The following is a 16018-nucleotide window of genomic DNA, read 5'->3' on the forward strand; positions in this document are numbered from 1 at the left end:
TAAAGTTTTGTTCAAAGGCTTTTTAAAAAACCTGTTAAATCAGTTAGGGAGCTACCAATTTAGAGGGAACTGATTAAGGACATAATGCTGGTTTCCTTAGCTTTTCTTTGTTTGTTGGTGTTTCTACAGATGTTCAGATTCCTTGTGCCTTTAAGAGCTGCCTCATATCACACAGTGGTAGAGTGGCTGGAATGCCTTTTGGATATACTAAAGCATATCTGGACTTCTGCAAAATTACATTTTGTTTATCCCTCTTAGTTGCTAACCTAGCCTTAGTTAGGTTTGAAATCATTTATTATTTTAAAACACGCTAAAGTTTAGGAATACATTGCTTTTTATAAGTATAAAGATCTCATTTTTGTCTTGATGCATGTCAGGCACTATGTTCATAGTCTCTGCTTCTCTCCAGCTTTTACTGCTGCTGTTTGTTTTGGACACTTTGTTTAAACCAGCCTATTGCACTAAAGTATGATTCCAATTCACAGAACTGCTTTTATGACCCTTTGCATGTGAGTGCAGCATCCACTATCCTGTGGCACAAAGCTGGCTTTGGTATATGCTAGTTGGTAGCTCAGTCATTTACTATGTAGAGTCAGAGATCTTTAATGCATACTGTCCAGAACTAGTGAGTTTTTAAAATTGCTGGTTATAACATTTCACCTCTTGACACGTGTATGACGTTGCGTTGCCCTAGAAATGCAGGGCAGGCCGTAAGGTATGAGTCAATACATAAGATGAAAGAGCTGTATAATACGGAATACATAATCACCAGGATGCATAATTTAGATTTCCTGAAAGTAACAATTCACTTTCATCACAGTTATAAACAGAGGTTGTGCTACTGTTAAGAAGACAGCTGTGTCGCTGCCTAATCACGCTCATTCCAGTGCGTATCACATCTGTCAGTCAGGCTCTGTTTTTGACAGCGGGGAGCCAGCTTAGCCATCATTAGCATGATACTTGTGTCATAAGGTTAAACAGAGTAGAGAGGCAATTTGGAGTTGATTACGGTTTCCTTGTTTTGTGTGTACTCGATTACAATGGTTAAGTTAGAATAGGCCCAGTATTAAGTTTTTCAAGAAGTGCCTTTTCCCTTAGTATGCCCTTTTTTGAATCTGAATTCACTGCACCTCCTGCTTCTGTGTGCATGAGGAATGGAAGAGGTGTGACTGGGATTGGCTTTGGACCTCAGTTTTCAGGTAGGTGTTCAGGGACATGAAGGGCAACAGGAAAGACTTCTGCAAGTACATCACCAACCAGAGGGAGATGAAGGAAAACATGGAAAAAGCTGAGGTACTAGATGTCTTTTTTACCTTGGTCATTATTGGTAGGATTTGTCATCTGGAGTCCCAGGCCTTAGAGACTAGTGGGGAAGTCTGGAGCAATGAAGATTTAGCCTCAATAGAGAAGAACCAAGTAAGGGAACATTTTAAAAATTTTGCCACGAGTCCATGGGAACTGATAGAATGCACCTATGAGTGGTCAGAGAGCTGATACCATAGCAAAACCACTCTGAATTGTTTTTGAAAGATTGAGGTAATTGGAGACTCTTCTTGAGGACTGGAAGAAAGCAAGTGTTGCTTTTGCCTTCAAGAAGGACAGGAGGGTCTGGGTATTTGCAGACTGCTCAGCCTCACCTAGACCCCTGGGAGGATGATGGAGCAAGTTCTCCTGTGAAGCCATTTCCAAACATAAGAAGGACAGGAAGATGATTAGCAATAGTTTTTGTTGCTATAGGAAGGGGAAATAGTACTTGACCAACCTGCCAGCCCTCCTTGACAAAATGACTGGATTGGTGGAGGAGAAAAGAGAAGTTTGTGCTATTTAACTTTAACAGTACTTTTGTAATTGTCTCCCTTAACACCCTCACCATCTGGTCTAGCTAAGTAGACAGGGGAAGGGATTGCAAATTGGCTGAAGTGCTGGGCTTAAAGGGGTGTGAATGGTGCTACAAAGTCCAGCTGCTGGCCAACTAGCAGTGGTGTGCCCTAGGGGTTGATAGTAGGGCCTGGGCTGTTTATTTTCGTTAATACCTGAGTGATGGGGCACTGTGCACCCTCAGCAAGTTCACAGATGATGCAAAATTGGGAGGAGTGGATGACACAACAAACACCTTTGCTGCTATTTAGAGGGACTTTGGCAGGCTAAAGGCATGGGCTGACAGGAATCTTACATTTAAAAAGGTTCAGCAAGCAAATCTGCATTCCAGCATCATCATCCCTGCACTTCACTGCTCGCACAATTGCCAGGTGCTGGCAGACTGCTGGTACTGCACCTTGAGCAGCATACTGCCATTTATGAGTGGTGATTAGACTGAAATATGCAAAAACTGTTGGAGAGAACTATCAAAGTCCTAGAGAAGACTGTGATAACAAAACTAGAACTTTTATTTTAAGGATAGTTGAAGTGTTGAGGAGGTGATTTCACAACTCTGGATGATTACTTTATGTCAGAGTTCAGTGAGGTGAGGAATGTGAAGGTGGTTTTAATCACAGTGGTTTGCCCCTTAAAAATTTGCAGGGTTCCTGCTGTTTAGCCCTGTGTTGCTGAACCCACAGTCTGTACAGTCATCTCTGCTGCCACAAGTTGCATGTGATTTGTAAGTTATTTCTTTGTGAAAGTGCAACATCTTGTCCAGCTGTCCTTAAGCCTTCAAAACAAATACTGTCACTTCACATTACTGTTTGCTGAAGCCCCTCTCTTTCAAGGTTTTGTTCACAGTTCTCATCTTTTGAAATACATTAGCTGTAGTTAATGGTTGCAGAGAAGAGGGTGATGAAGAGGCAAAACCTTTGAGGATGAAGATTAGAAACAGACTCTTAAGTTGTCTGTGTTTACAGGTGACCAGAATAGCTTTAATAGAAGTGTTGGTGTTAAGCATCTTGTGTGATGCTATATAAAGATTTGATACAAGAAATTGGAATCCACGAGAAGGACTTGACAAAGATGACCCATATCGATTGTCATGGACAAACTTGTGAGTAAGTAGGAGTGTGTAAATTCTGGAAGGTTTTCATAAACCTTAAAAAGTGAAACTCTAATGTGACTGTAGTTGTTTGAAAGGAGCAAAAAGCAGCAGCTGTGTAGGATCAGCGCTGAGTGTGATCTTAGAAACGTAATAGTTCACAAACTTCAGGAGAAGAACTTGGAATCATTGTATGCTATGAATTATGCTCGTCCCTGCTAAACAGCCCAATGTATCAATTTCTGTTGCCTAAGGTTTAAGCTGGTCTGCTGCATTGTGTCTTTATTGTGGTCTGATACCATCACATCCTTCCATAGCCTTGTTCCTTCATGGATGGTGGTATATGAGAGGAAAAACCATCCCAAGTTTCTAAAATATGGGCAATCTCTGCAATGGCGATACTTTTCAATGTTGTTTAGCCACAGTACAAAACCAAACCAAGCCCCAGACTTTGGTTAATGTGATTGTGCAAAGAATAAGTGCCAAAGAATTGGTGCCACTGATACTTGATGTAGGTGTTCAACTATTCGCACAAGACCTTTGCAGGCTTCCGTGGTTAACTTTTTACTTATGCTGGCTTAGCAGATGTGTCTGAGGAAAGAATGGATTTTTAGTGCATCAGTGAGAGATGACCACGTGTATTAATTTCTGTAATGAAGTCACACAGGTATCACAAGTTTGTGTGAGAAGGCAAAATGCAGTCTGCTTGGCTGGAGGTGAACAAAAAAAATAATATCTCCTAGTGTTCTGAATCTAGAAATAATGTTCCAGATACTTTATGGGTTCCAAGGTACTATGTTAGATCAAAAGGGCATTCTCAAGCTTATTTATAAATCAAACCTCTGAAGACTTACCTTTGCTGCAGTATTTTCATCTAACAAATATACTTGTCTATGCATCATCATACTGTAATCAACTGCAATCAGTTTGGCAATTGCTTAGGTAATCCTTGTTGGAAGGAATATATCAATAGAAAGGGGTTCCTGTTTTAATCCTAATAACACAAGCTGGAATGCGTGTTGTCTGCTGGATTGTTATTTGAAGTGGATGCCAGAAATTCTTATGATAAAATCAGAGATAATCATTATGCCAGTTTAAGGAGGCACCAGATCTGCCCCAGAAGTTCAAAGGAAACAAAATCTGGAAAATGTGATCCAAGATGAGACTGTATGTTGGCCCTGGAATACCTCTCACGCCAAATATGAGTACCCAAATTCTAAAAGCTTTTCTGCCTGTGTGACCTTAGTTTTATTTCTTGTCTGTGAAATTGATCTTATAATTTTGAGATGCTCTTGGCAGGGAATTGGTAAGAAAAATATTTATACAGTTGCAGCTGTGTGGTTCTTCCTCATGTACATACTGATTCCAGATGTCTAGATTCAAGCAGGAATTAAATGGAGTTGACTTTCTTTCTAAAAGAGATGGTAGTCACGTCCTTGATGTGTACAGTAGCACGACTGCAGTGTAGTTTGTTGAAGATCTTAAAGTGACAGTAAGTGTTTAAACAGAGTTGTTTTTCATTTTAAATAGAGGTAGTTATGGCACAGTGTAATATGAGAACCCACACCATTACAGGCAGGTAAGCAATCCAGGACTTCATGTAAATCTTTTGATAGACTTTGCTCAATCTGAAATTGGACTTCAAAACTAACTTTTGCAATTAAAGGTTGGTCAGTGCAATTGAAGCTGAACAGTTAAAATACAGGGAAGACAAAACAATTCCATAACAACTCTTTGAAGAAGGGATGTATTTTTCCTGTGAGTTTGTACAAAGCCCAAGTAGCAGCTCATAATGTAGCGACCCTTTCTAAAATAAATATGTTTATGAATCTTTTCCATGTACTGACATATTTCTTTAGTATTTGAAAAGGCATTTGTGAATTTAGCAGTACTTCTAGTTCCTGAGAAATGGAGGTCTCAATCTTAGTTTCCTTTGTAGAAAATGGTGTGTATACACTGGACAGAATGTGACTAGAGCCTATAAATTGTAACATCCAGTTTATTCGGTCTGGATTGTGTGATTTGCTTTGTCACTGTTTTAAAGAGCACACTATGAAAGTGAGCTTCACTGTTTGGTTTTAGGTTTTAATATATGAAAGCTCACATTTGATTCTGTGACTTGGCTTTGTGTTTTGCTGTGTGTTGCTTGCACAGTTCTCTTTGCTATTTGATAAAATTACATTCTCTCTCAAAAAAATTCTTAGCTGTTAACCTGATGTTAAAAAATGAGGTAATGCATTTTATGTAAGGTATGAAAAGCTTGAGCTGGAAGAAATACTAAGTGTTTGAGATCTCATCTGCCAGGTTTATTTTCTTCCACATCTCAGTTTCAAGTGCAGGTATCTGGAGATGCAAACTAATTCCTGACACTTAGCAATTGAACTAAATATGAGAGCAGGCTTGTCCAACTGTTTCACTCCAGTAAACATTGTTAGGGTTTATAACACTAACCTGAATTAAGCTTTTGTCTGATTTCTGGTAGACATTTTACTATAAAAAGGTTGAAATAATGTTGCTTGTTTGCTTAATGCCCTCCACTTGCATAAACTTAAAGAAAAATACAGAGATCACTGTTCATCTTGGGAGAACAGGTAGCTAAATAGAAAGGTGTGATAATAAAAACTCAATGAAACCACATTTAAAGTAGTCATTTGAGTAATCTGGGCCAGTTTTTTTTGTTAATTTTGTGCTTGAGAAAATAGGACCTATTGACCAGTAAAAAGCAGTAATTTTACTTAGGAGGGAAATAGGTACAATATTACCAGTTTATTTAGGAGCCCGGCAGTTTATTATTGACCTAAACAGCTTGTTTTGTAAGAACTTGGTGCCAGTTCTAAGAAATATTGAAAAAGGACCTGATTAAAATACTTGTTGACCTTGTTCTTTATGTCATGGGCATCTCCTCACAGGTTTGGGAATGCAGTCCTAAAAAAGGAAACAGAAAAAAACCCCAAAGCAGTAAAACATCCCATTTTTTTTCCTAAATAGCTGCATGTATTTTGCTTAGTGAACAATGTTCACTAAGTAAAGTACATGCAGCTATTTAGGAAGACTTAGACTTGGACAATGTTCACATAAATTCCAATTATCTATATTGGAAGAAATAGCAAATAATTAATAGCAGTTTTGTTCTGCTAAACCGGTTTCAGGAAACATGTAACTTCAAAAGAGAATGGATGTAACAATAAAAACTTTCACACAAGACTATCACACAGGGAGCTTCACAAATACATTGTTCCTAGTTCCCTGCAGCTGCCAAGTGGACATGTTCCTTAGTATTTATGGCATGGATGAAACTTGGTTAGAAAAGCCTCTGTATTCTTCAACAAGAAGTTTTTTGAAAGCCAAAATAAGTAACCAGCAAAAGTGTATTTATTGTCCTAATCTCCAAATTTGCATGCTTCTTACTGCTTTCCTGACAGGATGTTTTGGTGGACAGCGTGTCCCTCCCTTAAGGTCAAGACAGGACAGGGAGTACATCTTCACCCTTTGGAGCTGGAGCCATTTTAAACAATGATGCACCTTTGATATGTGAATGTCTGCAAGAAGAGGGGCATTAGCTACAGCACTTCCTCATATTGTTTTGTACTCAGAAGCGCGTCACTAGGAAGGTCTCAAATCTTTACAAAGTCCACATTATAAACTGGACTGTGTGCAAAGCTATAATTTGTGAAAACTCAGTTTCTTGAGGACCTTTGTACTGATTAGTTTAAAACTCTGCCCTTGCTTTGTAGATACGGTTTAGTGGGCTGTTTTACTCCATGTGACACAGCTGTTTTAAATAGCAAGATAAATGCTGAGGGAGTTTTTTGGTAGCATTTTGGTTTGTTTTTCTGTTTATTTTTTCTCCCAAATCATGGCTCTTAATTTACATCCTTCACATCGAAATAGACTGACTTGAGACACCTTTATATTGTAGAATTAGAGGGCTGGATTGGTAGGAAATTTAAAAAAGAAATTAATATTTTTTTTTTAAAGCAGTTTGCTGCTGAAAGTTTTCTTGTGAACTTTTTTTAGTGTAGCAACTCATTTCTGTCCTTACATTGCTGTGAGTTGGTGCTGAGTGCTGCTTCTGGATTACTTGTGCTATTGCTCCTCATTATGCAAGTTTCACAGCTTGAGAAAAATGTCACTAGTTTAATTTCAGTGGCACAGATGTAACATTTCGAGAACTACTTGACACAAGGAGTGCAGGAGGTATCGTGCCTGCTAACACTATTTGCTCACTTGCCTGCAAACTGAATTCTGAACCAGCAGTTTAATGTGTTTTCCCAGGTGTAGCACTCTGCTTATGGGAGTGTTGGTCCAAAATTATTCTCCAAAAAAGCTCAATTCCGTTTTACTGCTGACACATAACATGTTTTCAGATGAGTGCAAAGGAGCCGTCTTTGTAAAGTAAAATTGAATTATGAAGGGGACTCTGTATGGGTGGGTGCTCTGTGGTGGTGGTGGTTTTTTCCCTCAAAGATCTGAATGTAAGTCTGGTCTCTGATTACAGCTCAAAGAGCTGCCAGAAGATCTACTGTAGTGGTTTGATAAGTGGGTAGATCTTCTGGGAGGAGGGTTGGGAATGAATATCAATTTTCATAAGAGGTTTGATTTTTCATGTTCAGAGAAAAAAAAAAAAGCTGCTGTATTCGGGCAGTAGACTCTACTCACCAGAATGATTGTATAAACAAAATCATTCTTGATACACAAGCTGTAGATTTGCTTGAAGGTAGCAGTTTTAAGTATTAATATTTGATAGGTTTTTAGGATTTAATTAGGAGCTGTTTGACTTGCAGAGAATCACCTGCCAGCTTAAGGTAAGTATGTAGAATTCTAATAGAAGAGTAGTAGTGTAATTAATATCAACTAGCAATTTCATCAGATGTGAAATTATTTTGTAATTCTAAGTAAATTAGAAATAGTTTTGGTGCACTTATGGCAGTTGTAAAGCAAATCTTTTGCCTTTAAAGGGGGAAAAAAGATGGAAAAAGGATAGGAGAGGAAATCATGGCAGTGTCATTGGGTTAGATTTAATATTCACAACACAGCAATGTGTTTGACTGCTGTGATGAAAACTTTCTATTAGTACCTTCAGGGAGATGGGGAAGGGAGGATTAGAGCTGTGACTTTTCCTACTGAGAGCCTTTAATTTTGGTTTCTACAGAAATGAAGAGGACAATTGTCCACTCATGAGCCTTCCTGAATATAAATGTGATGTTGTCTTTCACTTACCATGGGTTCTTTTTCTTTCTTTGTTTGTTTTAAGCTAAGAAGTGCTTTCTCTCCTCTGCTGTTTTTAATGGAACAGAAAATGGAGATGAAAAGGTGTGGCTTCTCCTTTAGGCTGGAGTTTGCACCGAGGCTCTTTGGTCTGTTTCTTTTTTTCGTGTAGATTGCTGAGTACTGGAATTGGTCGGGGCAGCAGGACAGTGCATGTAGGAAGCTGAGAGGGAAGGACACAGCAGAGGTGTGCAAGACCAGTGTCCTCACTGTACAAACTACTCAGAGTACTAGTGCAAGCTCTTCTCTAACCCACCATGGTTCTCTAACCACCAATTGTGGTTTGGATCAGTTTAATTCTGGAAGCATTTTAATGTATGAATGAAGGGAGTGAGATAACTGTGGAAGAGCCCAGTGTTATCTTGTGAAACTGTACAAGTGAGCTGGAAGTCTGGCCCTAACTCACATTTTGTTATTAATATTAGGACTTTGTTTTGTATTTTGGTTACTTGAAGACTGGTGGAAAGGGTTTTTCTTCCCCTCACTTTTGTCTATATGATATTTATCTGTGAGTGAAGATGTTCAAAACATGATACTTTGGTGTATGTTTAGAGAGTGATTGATGTTGGGGGTGGGTATTTCCTGATACTTAATGATGGTTTAGAGGAGTTAGTCATCATTGGCCAGGAAATACCAACTCCAGATTAGATCAAGTTCAATTATCTAAAAGATATTTCAGTGTCCATCTGAATGTGGTATGTTGCCAGAGACATTGTTTTCATAATAGCATCTTGTTTTAGTGTTTAATTATAGAATTAGTGGCTGTATGTAGGTTCTGTGTGCTATAAATATGTCATCTTGAAGTAACTACATCTGCTGCCCCAAGTTTTGGGAAGTGGTCAGGCAGTGTTGCCTAAAAGTCAACTAAAATTCTGTAACTGCTAGAATTTTGGATTCGCAAATGAAAGAATACTTAATACTTCTCTCCCTCCCTGCCCTTGGCCACTTGGCCACCACAGTTGCCATCTGTGTAAATTTCGAGTATATTTCAGGTTTGCATCTTTTCAGGTTAATCAAGTTCCCTTTTACTTTCTAAATGAGAGTGATGGTTGTCTGCTTTTAGTCCCATGTACATGCATTAGTTTGTAGTTGGCATGATAGAAATAAGTTTTTGTTTAAGAAAAACAGACAAAAATGGCAGAAGCTAACATATACAACAACCATGGTACGTATAACCAAATTGGGTGTGTGTGTGTGTGTGTGTTATATTTTCTGACATTAAAAAAAAAATATGTTTCTGAGTATTTGTAGACCCCCTTTCCAGAGATACTTATTCTGGATATTTGCTCTGGTCTTTACTGATGAGGTAAACCATGTTGACTGAATATATTGTGGGAGTTCAAGAGGTGTAAAAACCACCAATAATTTCTGTAATTCAAGGCTGAAGGGAGAAGTTCTGGAATTTTCTTCCTGACTGCCTCTATTTCTCTTCTGCCATTTGGCTTCTTTCCTTCTCAGGACAGGTGAATTTTTCCAGGTCTAATCTTGTAAAAAACATATATTGGGACTTAGCTGTGTAATTGCAGGCCTCTATGCTTCCATTAAGTATTAAGCTCTTTTGGAATATGCTGACACTTCCTGCTGTCTAGGCTTGTAACTGTCTTACTGGTACACCTTGGGATCCTGTCTGCACAGTTATTTTTATAGGTCTGCACTGAAGAGTAGAGTAGCTCTGCCAGTCACAAAGACAAACCTGAATGAAAGCAGGATTCAGGAATAAGACTAAATTCAGTTTATGGAACTAAGCATACTGTATGCTGTATGTGCTCAAATGTTTCACTCTGGGCCTTACCCTGCTCCTTCTCAGATGTTTTTTTACAAGCTTTCTTATGTTGTCAGTGAGCACAGCTGGAGCTGGTAAAACCTTGCGTAAGCCTTGAAGATGCAGAGGAAATGAGGCATCTCCCATGGCCCACTGATGCAATTGCTCAGGCTTTGCAGAAATGGCAGGGTGTTGCTGAAGGTTTCACTGAAGGCGTTGTACCCAAGTGGAGGACTGTTGTTGCCTCCTAAAACTCACTGGTTTTCATCCTCTGTCACAGAAGGATGGACTTCGTGAGCATATTAACTACAGGGATTAAGAAAAAAAAAACAGGTTAAGTAGATTATATTTTTGAATTTTATTTGATTGTGTCAGTTGCTGCTCCTAAAGCAGGATATAGCTATTGCTTCTGATTGAGTTGTCCTAAGGTATGACTGTAGTAGTTTGTTAGAAAATGTTTGCTTTGGAGTGTCAGAACTGATGCAGGCACTACCAAAACCTGTGCAAAACAAGGCAACTGAAGGTGGCTTTGGTTTTTGTATGTCACACTACTTCCCAGATCCAGTTAGGTGCCCTGGCTGTAGCCTTTGAGGCCATGTGCAGTTGTTTTAGGTTTCCCAAAGTGTTTCAGTGCACCTGACCCACGATGAAGGCTGTCCAGGCCCTTCCTGCTGCATGCCATATCTGGATGCCTAATGTGAGGGGTTGTGGGTGGTGAAGAGAATTTGCAGGGAGTGTCTCAGGGCAGCTTGTCCAGCGACGCCTGTGTCACAGCTGCATTCTTGCCTTACCTCCTTCTCTTGCAGAACTTTACCTTTTCGTGCTCTGAATTTTGGGGAACTGTATCATCTGTATTTGTGTGTAGTGTAAGTGACCAAGTCTGTATGGGTAGTAATCTGTGGAGTCCTTACAACAACAGACTTTTTTTCCCCCCACAAATGGTAAGTAAAGTTCTATGGAAACCAATGACTTAATTAAAATCCTCGGTGGATTGGATTCAAATTATTGAAGGAGGTATTTGTTAGCACTTGTTTGAAATCAACAGTGTACTCTGTCAGTTCTCCTTTCTTTGATTGGTTGTGTAATCTGTTTATTTTCTGAACTAAGCTTGTTAATTTCTCCATCATTTCTTAAAAACTGAATACCACATCTTTTTGTCTTAAGATTTTGTGAGCTTTAGAATTTCAAAGATTCTATGAAATACTATAAATAAATTGTGGGACATCCTCAGGACACTTAGTCCTTTTTAAAATGTGTATCCTAATATAACTGAGAACATTATGTAGAAGTGCTATTCATTTTCTCATAACTCATCTCAACCTAGACCTTTACCTTCAGTTAAATCTTTAAAAAGTCCCTCTAATTGTTTGCATAGGGAGAATCTTTAACCACTTAAAATAGATTCAGAAAAGGTTACTAGTTACTGATGTGTTGAAAGTTTGAACCTTTGAAATATAATATAGTGTAAATAAACAATGGTGTTCCTACAGTGTATTTAGTAGATAAATGTAAATGTTTCTCTAGTTTGAAGACTTGAGTCTTGCTTGGGTTTGGTTTTAAACATCGTATTAATTAAGCTGATGTTATCAATATTCGGAGTTCTACTCAAAATCTATTTTTTGGGTGATGCTAGTCAATAATTAGTTGTTATAAAAGCTAGATAAGATGTCACTTAGCAATAGCTATGCCATCGATGCCTTTTTATTCATGTTTTAGTTGTTATTTCCTAATTTTTTTTATTCTCAGACCTAGGACATGATGCTTAGTCAGTAATACTGACACATATTGCCTGCTCCCATAGTCTCTGGGTAACTATATCTACAAAAAGCACGTTGGGTTTTTTTTCTTTCCCGTTCTGAAAATAATCAGAGGTCTAGGTTCTGATTTTGTAACAAAGTAAGCATAGATTAACTTCACACAATGGTCATCAACTTGGGAAACTTAGGTTTTACAGAGGTGTTCATTCTTCCCTCTTAGAGCTGGTGTGTTGCAAGTCCCTTGGGCCCTTCTGGAGTCTCCCTTCAAACAGAACAGGAGCTCTGCTGACAGCTTCGCGTGTTGTAGCTGTTTTAATTTTACTGACATAGTCGTTTTTGTGTGTAACATAATACAATTATCCAGCAGGAAATACAGTCTCCTACTGTGAATCTCAAGACTATCAAATATTTTAGGAATGCTTTCTAGCCTTCTTTCCAGTATCAGGGAAATAAGTATGTCAAGTAATCCTGTTCTGCACCACCCAAACCCCTCTACTCCTTTAGGAAAAAAATTTACAAGTTTGCTTTAAGTGTCTTCATTCTTGTGAAATGTAAGACAATTTTAAAACTTCTATTCAGATATTCATTGTTTTGTAAGTCCAGGGTGGCTTCTAGAAGAGGAATGTAGCAGTAACAAAATTTTAAAAATCTTCTTAAGTAGAAAAGACACTCACCTATACAGAATATTCTGAAAAGTAAAGTGTTCTTAGTAGAAAAACATCCTCCCCTCCCCATCAAACAAACAACAAAAAAAGGGAGTAAGACAACGGCAGAAACTGGAGCAGATCACGTGTTCAGCTATGAATATGATCTTAGGCTTGGGCAGACTTTAGGTATGTTCTGTGAAGTTAGCTTACTGGTCAGTCACATCTTTCGGAGTTTTTGCCTTACTAGTTAATTGGGTTTTTCACACAAATTGTGCTTGTTCTATGTAGAAAACATAAATTCAATAACAGGATTGTATGATACTATACAAGGGGGATTTTTCTGTAGGCCAAACTTCTGATTTCTTTCCCTGCCTTATTTCTTGGTTGCTCTGTTTCTGTGAGTGTTCAGAGCATGCAGCCTGTATGCCTTAAAGGAGGCCATTTCCTAAATCTCCTTTTCTTCCTTAATTTTGTGTTGCTGGATCTTTGCTCAGTGTGTAATTGGTATTTGGGTCTCCCACATATGGCTCCAATCTCCTCCTGTATCTCCAGCACTGGATATTTATAGCAAGCCCGCCTAAATGCCTGATTCCAGCGGTGAGAAGGTGACTCAGAGCACATTTCAATTCCTCCTGCGCCCATGTCTGTGACCAACTGTGGAGTTTTGGCATGCATTGCATTCCTGGGTGTGGTTGGAGGACAATCCAAGATAACCTCAGTTATCTTGGCTTTGTTACAGCAGCCTGTTGCACTTTAGAAGTTCATGTTAGAGGCTATGAAAAGCATTCAGTTTCAGACTCCGAAGTTACTCTGTTACCTTCTTCTTTAGTTCTTTTTTCTAAGAATTCAGGGAGAGAGAAGTTCTGTGATGATAAAAAAGGCCTGTGTAGATCACTAACCTGATATTTCAAAATATTGGGAATAAAAATTTATGTAGTTGTGATTTCTTGTCAGCTTTGGGGTTTAGAATCCTGGGCACGCTGAATTTCATCCCTTTCTTTCTGCTGTAGTTTCAGCGTTCAGGAGGTTTCATCTTTATCTGACTATAATGTTTAATCTTAAGAAATTTCTAAAATTCAAGTTGATGGAACAAGAAAGGACTCAGCCTTGAGTTAAACTTGAGAACAGAAGGACCAAGTACAGGAAAGAAACTGAACATGGAAAAAAACCCACAGTAGCTGTCAGACATGATACATAGATGCAACCCTTTCTGGTGATAAGGAACTTCCAATAGGCAATGTGAATATGAGTGTTCTGGAAACTGTTGTCACTTAATGGTGTTGTCATCGCTCAGACTTGAGACTTGGAAGGGCTGAGGAAGTTCTGTTGGTTTGTGTAGTCAGACACTGAGTACTTTATAAAGATGTTTCTATATAATCCCTGTGTAAACAGTACTGGTGGTCAACCTCAGAGGGTGTATTTCACAATAGAGAGAGGTGCAAAAAGAGAACATGATTTTTGCCCCTTCCTTTGTAGAGGATTTTCTTATAGACAGTGAGGGAACAATATAAGAACTCCGAATTCATTAAATACTTAATTTATCCTTAATTAAAAAAGAGTCATTTACTTAGGCTGCCCTTGAAAATAGCTATTACATTTGCAAATTGATAGATTTCATTGGAGAAGCCTTCTTTATGTAAAATACTGAGTGTAAATAACTGAAGAACATGTTATTGCATTGAAGATTGATCTTTTTGGGTGATACTTGTGAGTTCATCAACTTTGCCTTACCACTGCAAAATATCAATTTGGCGTTACTCTTAAATCTGGTTAGTGTGAAATTTGAGAAAAAGGGGTTTGTGGCTTGCAACAGCTCTCTTTGAGGCATGTGATTCAAATGTCCATAGACGCTTGCATAATTTCACTGTCATGAGACTAAGTTGGTCAGAGAAACATATGTAATAATTACTTGGCTCTTTCTGCTCCTCCTTTATAAATTAAGTTTGTGATGTAGAGATCCAACTTGTCAAGTCTCAGTGCTGGCAAAGCTGTATATTTATGCTTGTAGCAAGGCTTTATATAAAAGCTTTCAGCATCTCTTACCTGCAGTGGTTAGACTGCTGTAATGTTGGAAAAAAATCTCTTATAGAGAGATGAGGTTTGTAGTTCTTGTCTGAGAACTCTTTCCTTTTCCAGCAAGTAATACCACTGAAGGAGATCGCTGCCTTTAGACGTGCTGTTTGGTGTGATGTGTGCAGCTTCAGAGAGCTGTACGTAAGATGCTGCTGTGTAGGTGATCTCAGGAGGTGGAGTTAGAGCTGGGAAGATGTAGTGCAAACCATAAGGAGAGTAGAAGGGTGTCTCTACTGTAATATACATAATTGCAGTGCTCCTGATGGACAATCAGCCTTTGGAATGAAATCTGACCTTTGAGAATTAATGGGAGGTATGAGCAAGTGCTCGATAATGTGAGTAGGGAGGCCTTAGCTATTTTGCTGTAGACAATCTTTGATTTCCTATAGTTTTGTTGATGTATTTTTGCAAGACACCAATTGTCATTAGTTAACCAGGTGTGAAGATTGCTAAAGCTCCCAGAGGAATGGTGCAGTTTGAGCGGATTTGCTAAGTTCTGCCATGTGCACTGATGTTTTCTGGCCAAGGGAAATGTGTGCCTTTGGTAATCTCCAAGTGACATAAGGTGATGCTTGGTCCTCCAGGGGCTGTGATCAAGATCGACTCTTCCAGAACTTGCCAGCAAGAAGGGATTATCCCAAGATTCTGTATTGAAAGGAACCAACAAGGATCATCAAGACCAGCTCTTAAGTGAATGGCCCATATAGGAATTGAACCCACAGCCTTGGCATTATAGGTACCATGCTCCAGCCAACCAAGCTCATCTCAGTGGCACAGTATGCCAACTTCTTAGGAGATCTGATTTTCCTAGAGTAGAATAAGCTCACTTTCTACCTCAGTTCAGTACCTGTGTCACCAAGTCACTAGTAAAATTCACTAATAAGGTGAATTTTAATATATGTAGAGGAATTGTAATTAAGGAATGTATAATTGATTCCTTGTGAAGGAAGGTGGTGTTGTCTCTCACCTAATTTTAATGGCATTCTAAATGGTGTTATCTATATTGTCAGTGTCCTATAAGCTGCCTGTTGTGTAAGAGAAAACTTAGAAAGGGAAGGCAGGGCATACTGTTAAGAATGGTGATATATGAATGGAGTAGTTGTGCTTCAGTCACCTGCCAGATTAGTTGACTCTGTGACTAGTGGCTGGTGAAGATAATACAGTTGGGACTTTTATGGTTGTGTGAATCTGGCAGCACAATATCCAGTGTCCTTTTCACTGGGTCCCTGTTGTGCCTGCCTTGATGCCACATGCTAGCTGTTCCATTGCAGGCATTTTTAGACTGCCTTCCTCTTCATCCTGTCTTCTGTTGCCCAGCTCAGTTGCCACCCCAGGAAGCAGCTGTCTTTTATAAAAGCAGGGTGATGTTCTCCATACCAAGATGGTAACACAAGGGACATGATTTAATCAGTAGCAGCAGCACAATTTCTTACTTGCCCCACCTGTAGAGCTCATACTGCTTTTATGTCAAACTCACTCCTATAAAGAGTGAAATTTGTTGCTTGCCACTGTCCACATCCATCAGCAGGCAATTCAGAATATGGCA

At 38.9% G+C, this 16018-nt stretch overlaps 1 protein-coding gene across 15 annotated transcripts in view; it reads left to right on the forward strand.

Annotated features, from left to right (window-relative positions):
• The window catches only part of NUMB (NUMB endocytic adaptor protein), a 98843-nt gene that overhangs the window by 33195 nt on the left and 49630 nt on the right, over positions 1–16018 (forward strand). For 3 of the 15 annotated variants that reach the window (XM_050975127.1, XM_050975129.1, XM_050975130.1), the window contains exon 1: positions 10760–10936. The exons of 5 other annotated variants lie outside the window; for them this stretch is intronic. The gene's annotated coding sequence lies outside the window, so the exon portion shown is untranslated. Of the gene's footprint in view, positions 1–10758; positions 10937–16018 lie in introns of those variants that run through there. 7 more of the 15 variants (XM_050975134.1, XM_050975135.1, XM_050975136.1 and 4 more) reach the window with 3 other exon arrangements.

The sequence above is a fragment of the Serinus canaria genome, chromosome 5 (assembly GCF_022539315.1).
Source record: "Serinus canaria isolate serCan28SL12 chromosome 5, serCan2020, whole genome shotgun sequence".
Classification (NCBI taxonomy): Eukaryota; Metazoa; Chordata; class Aves; order Passeriformes; family Fringillidae; genus Serinus; species Serinus canaria.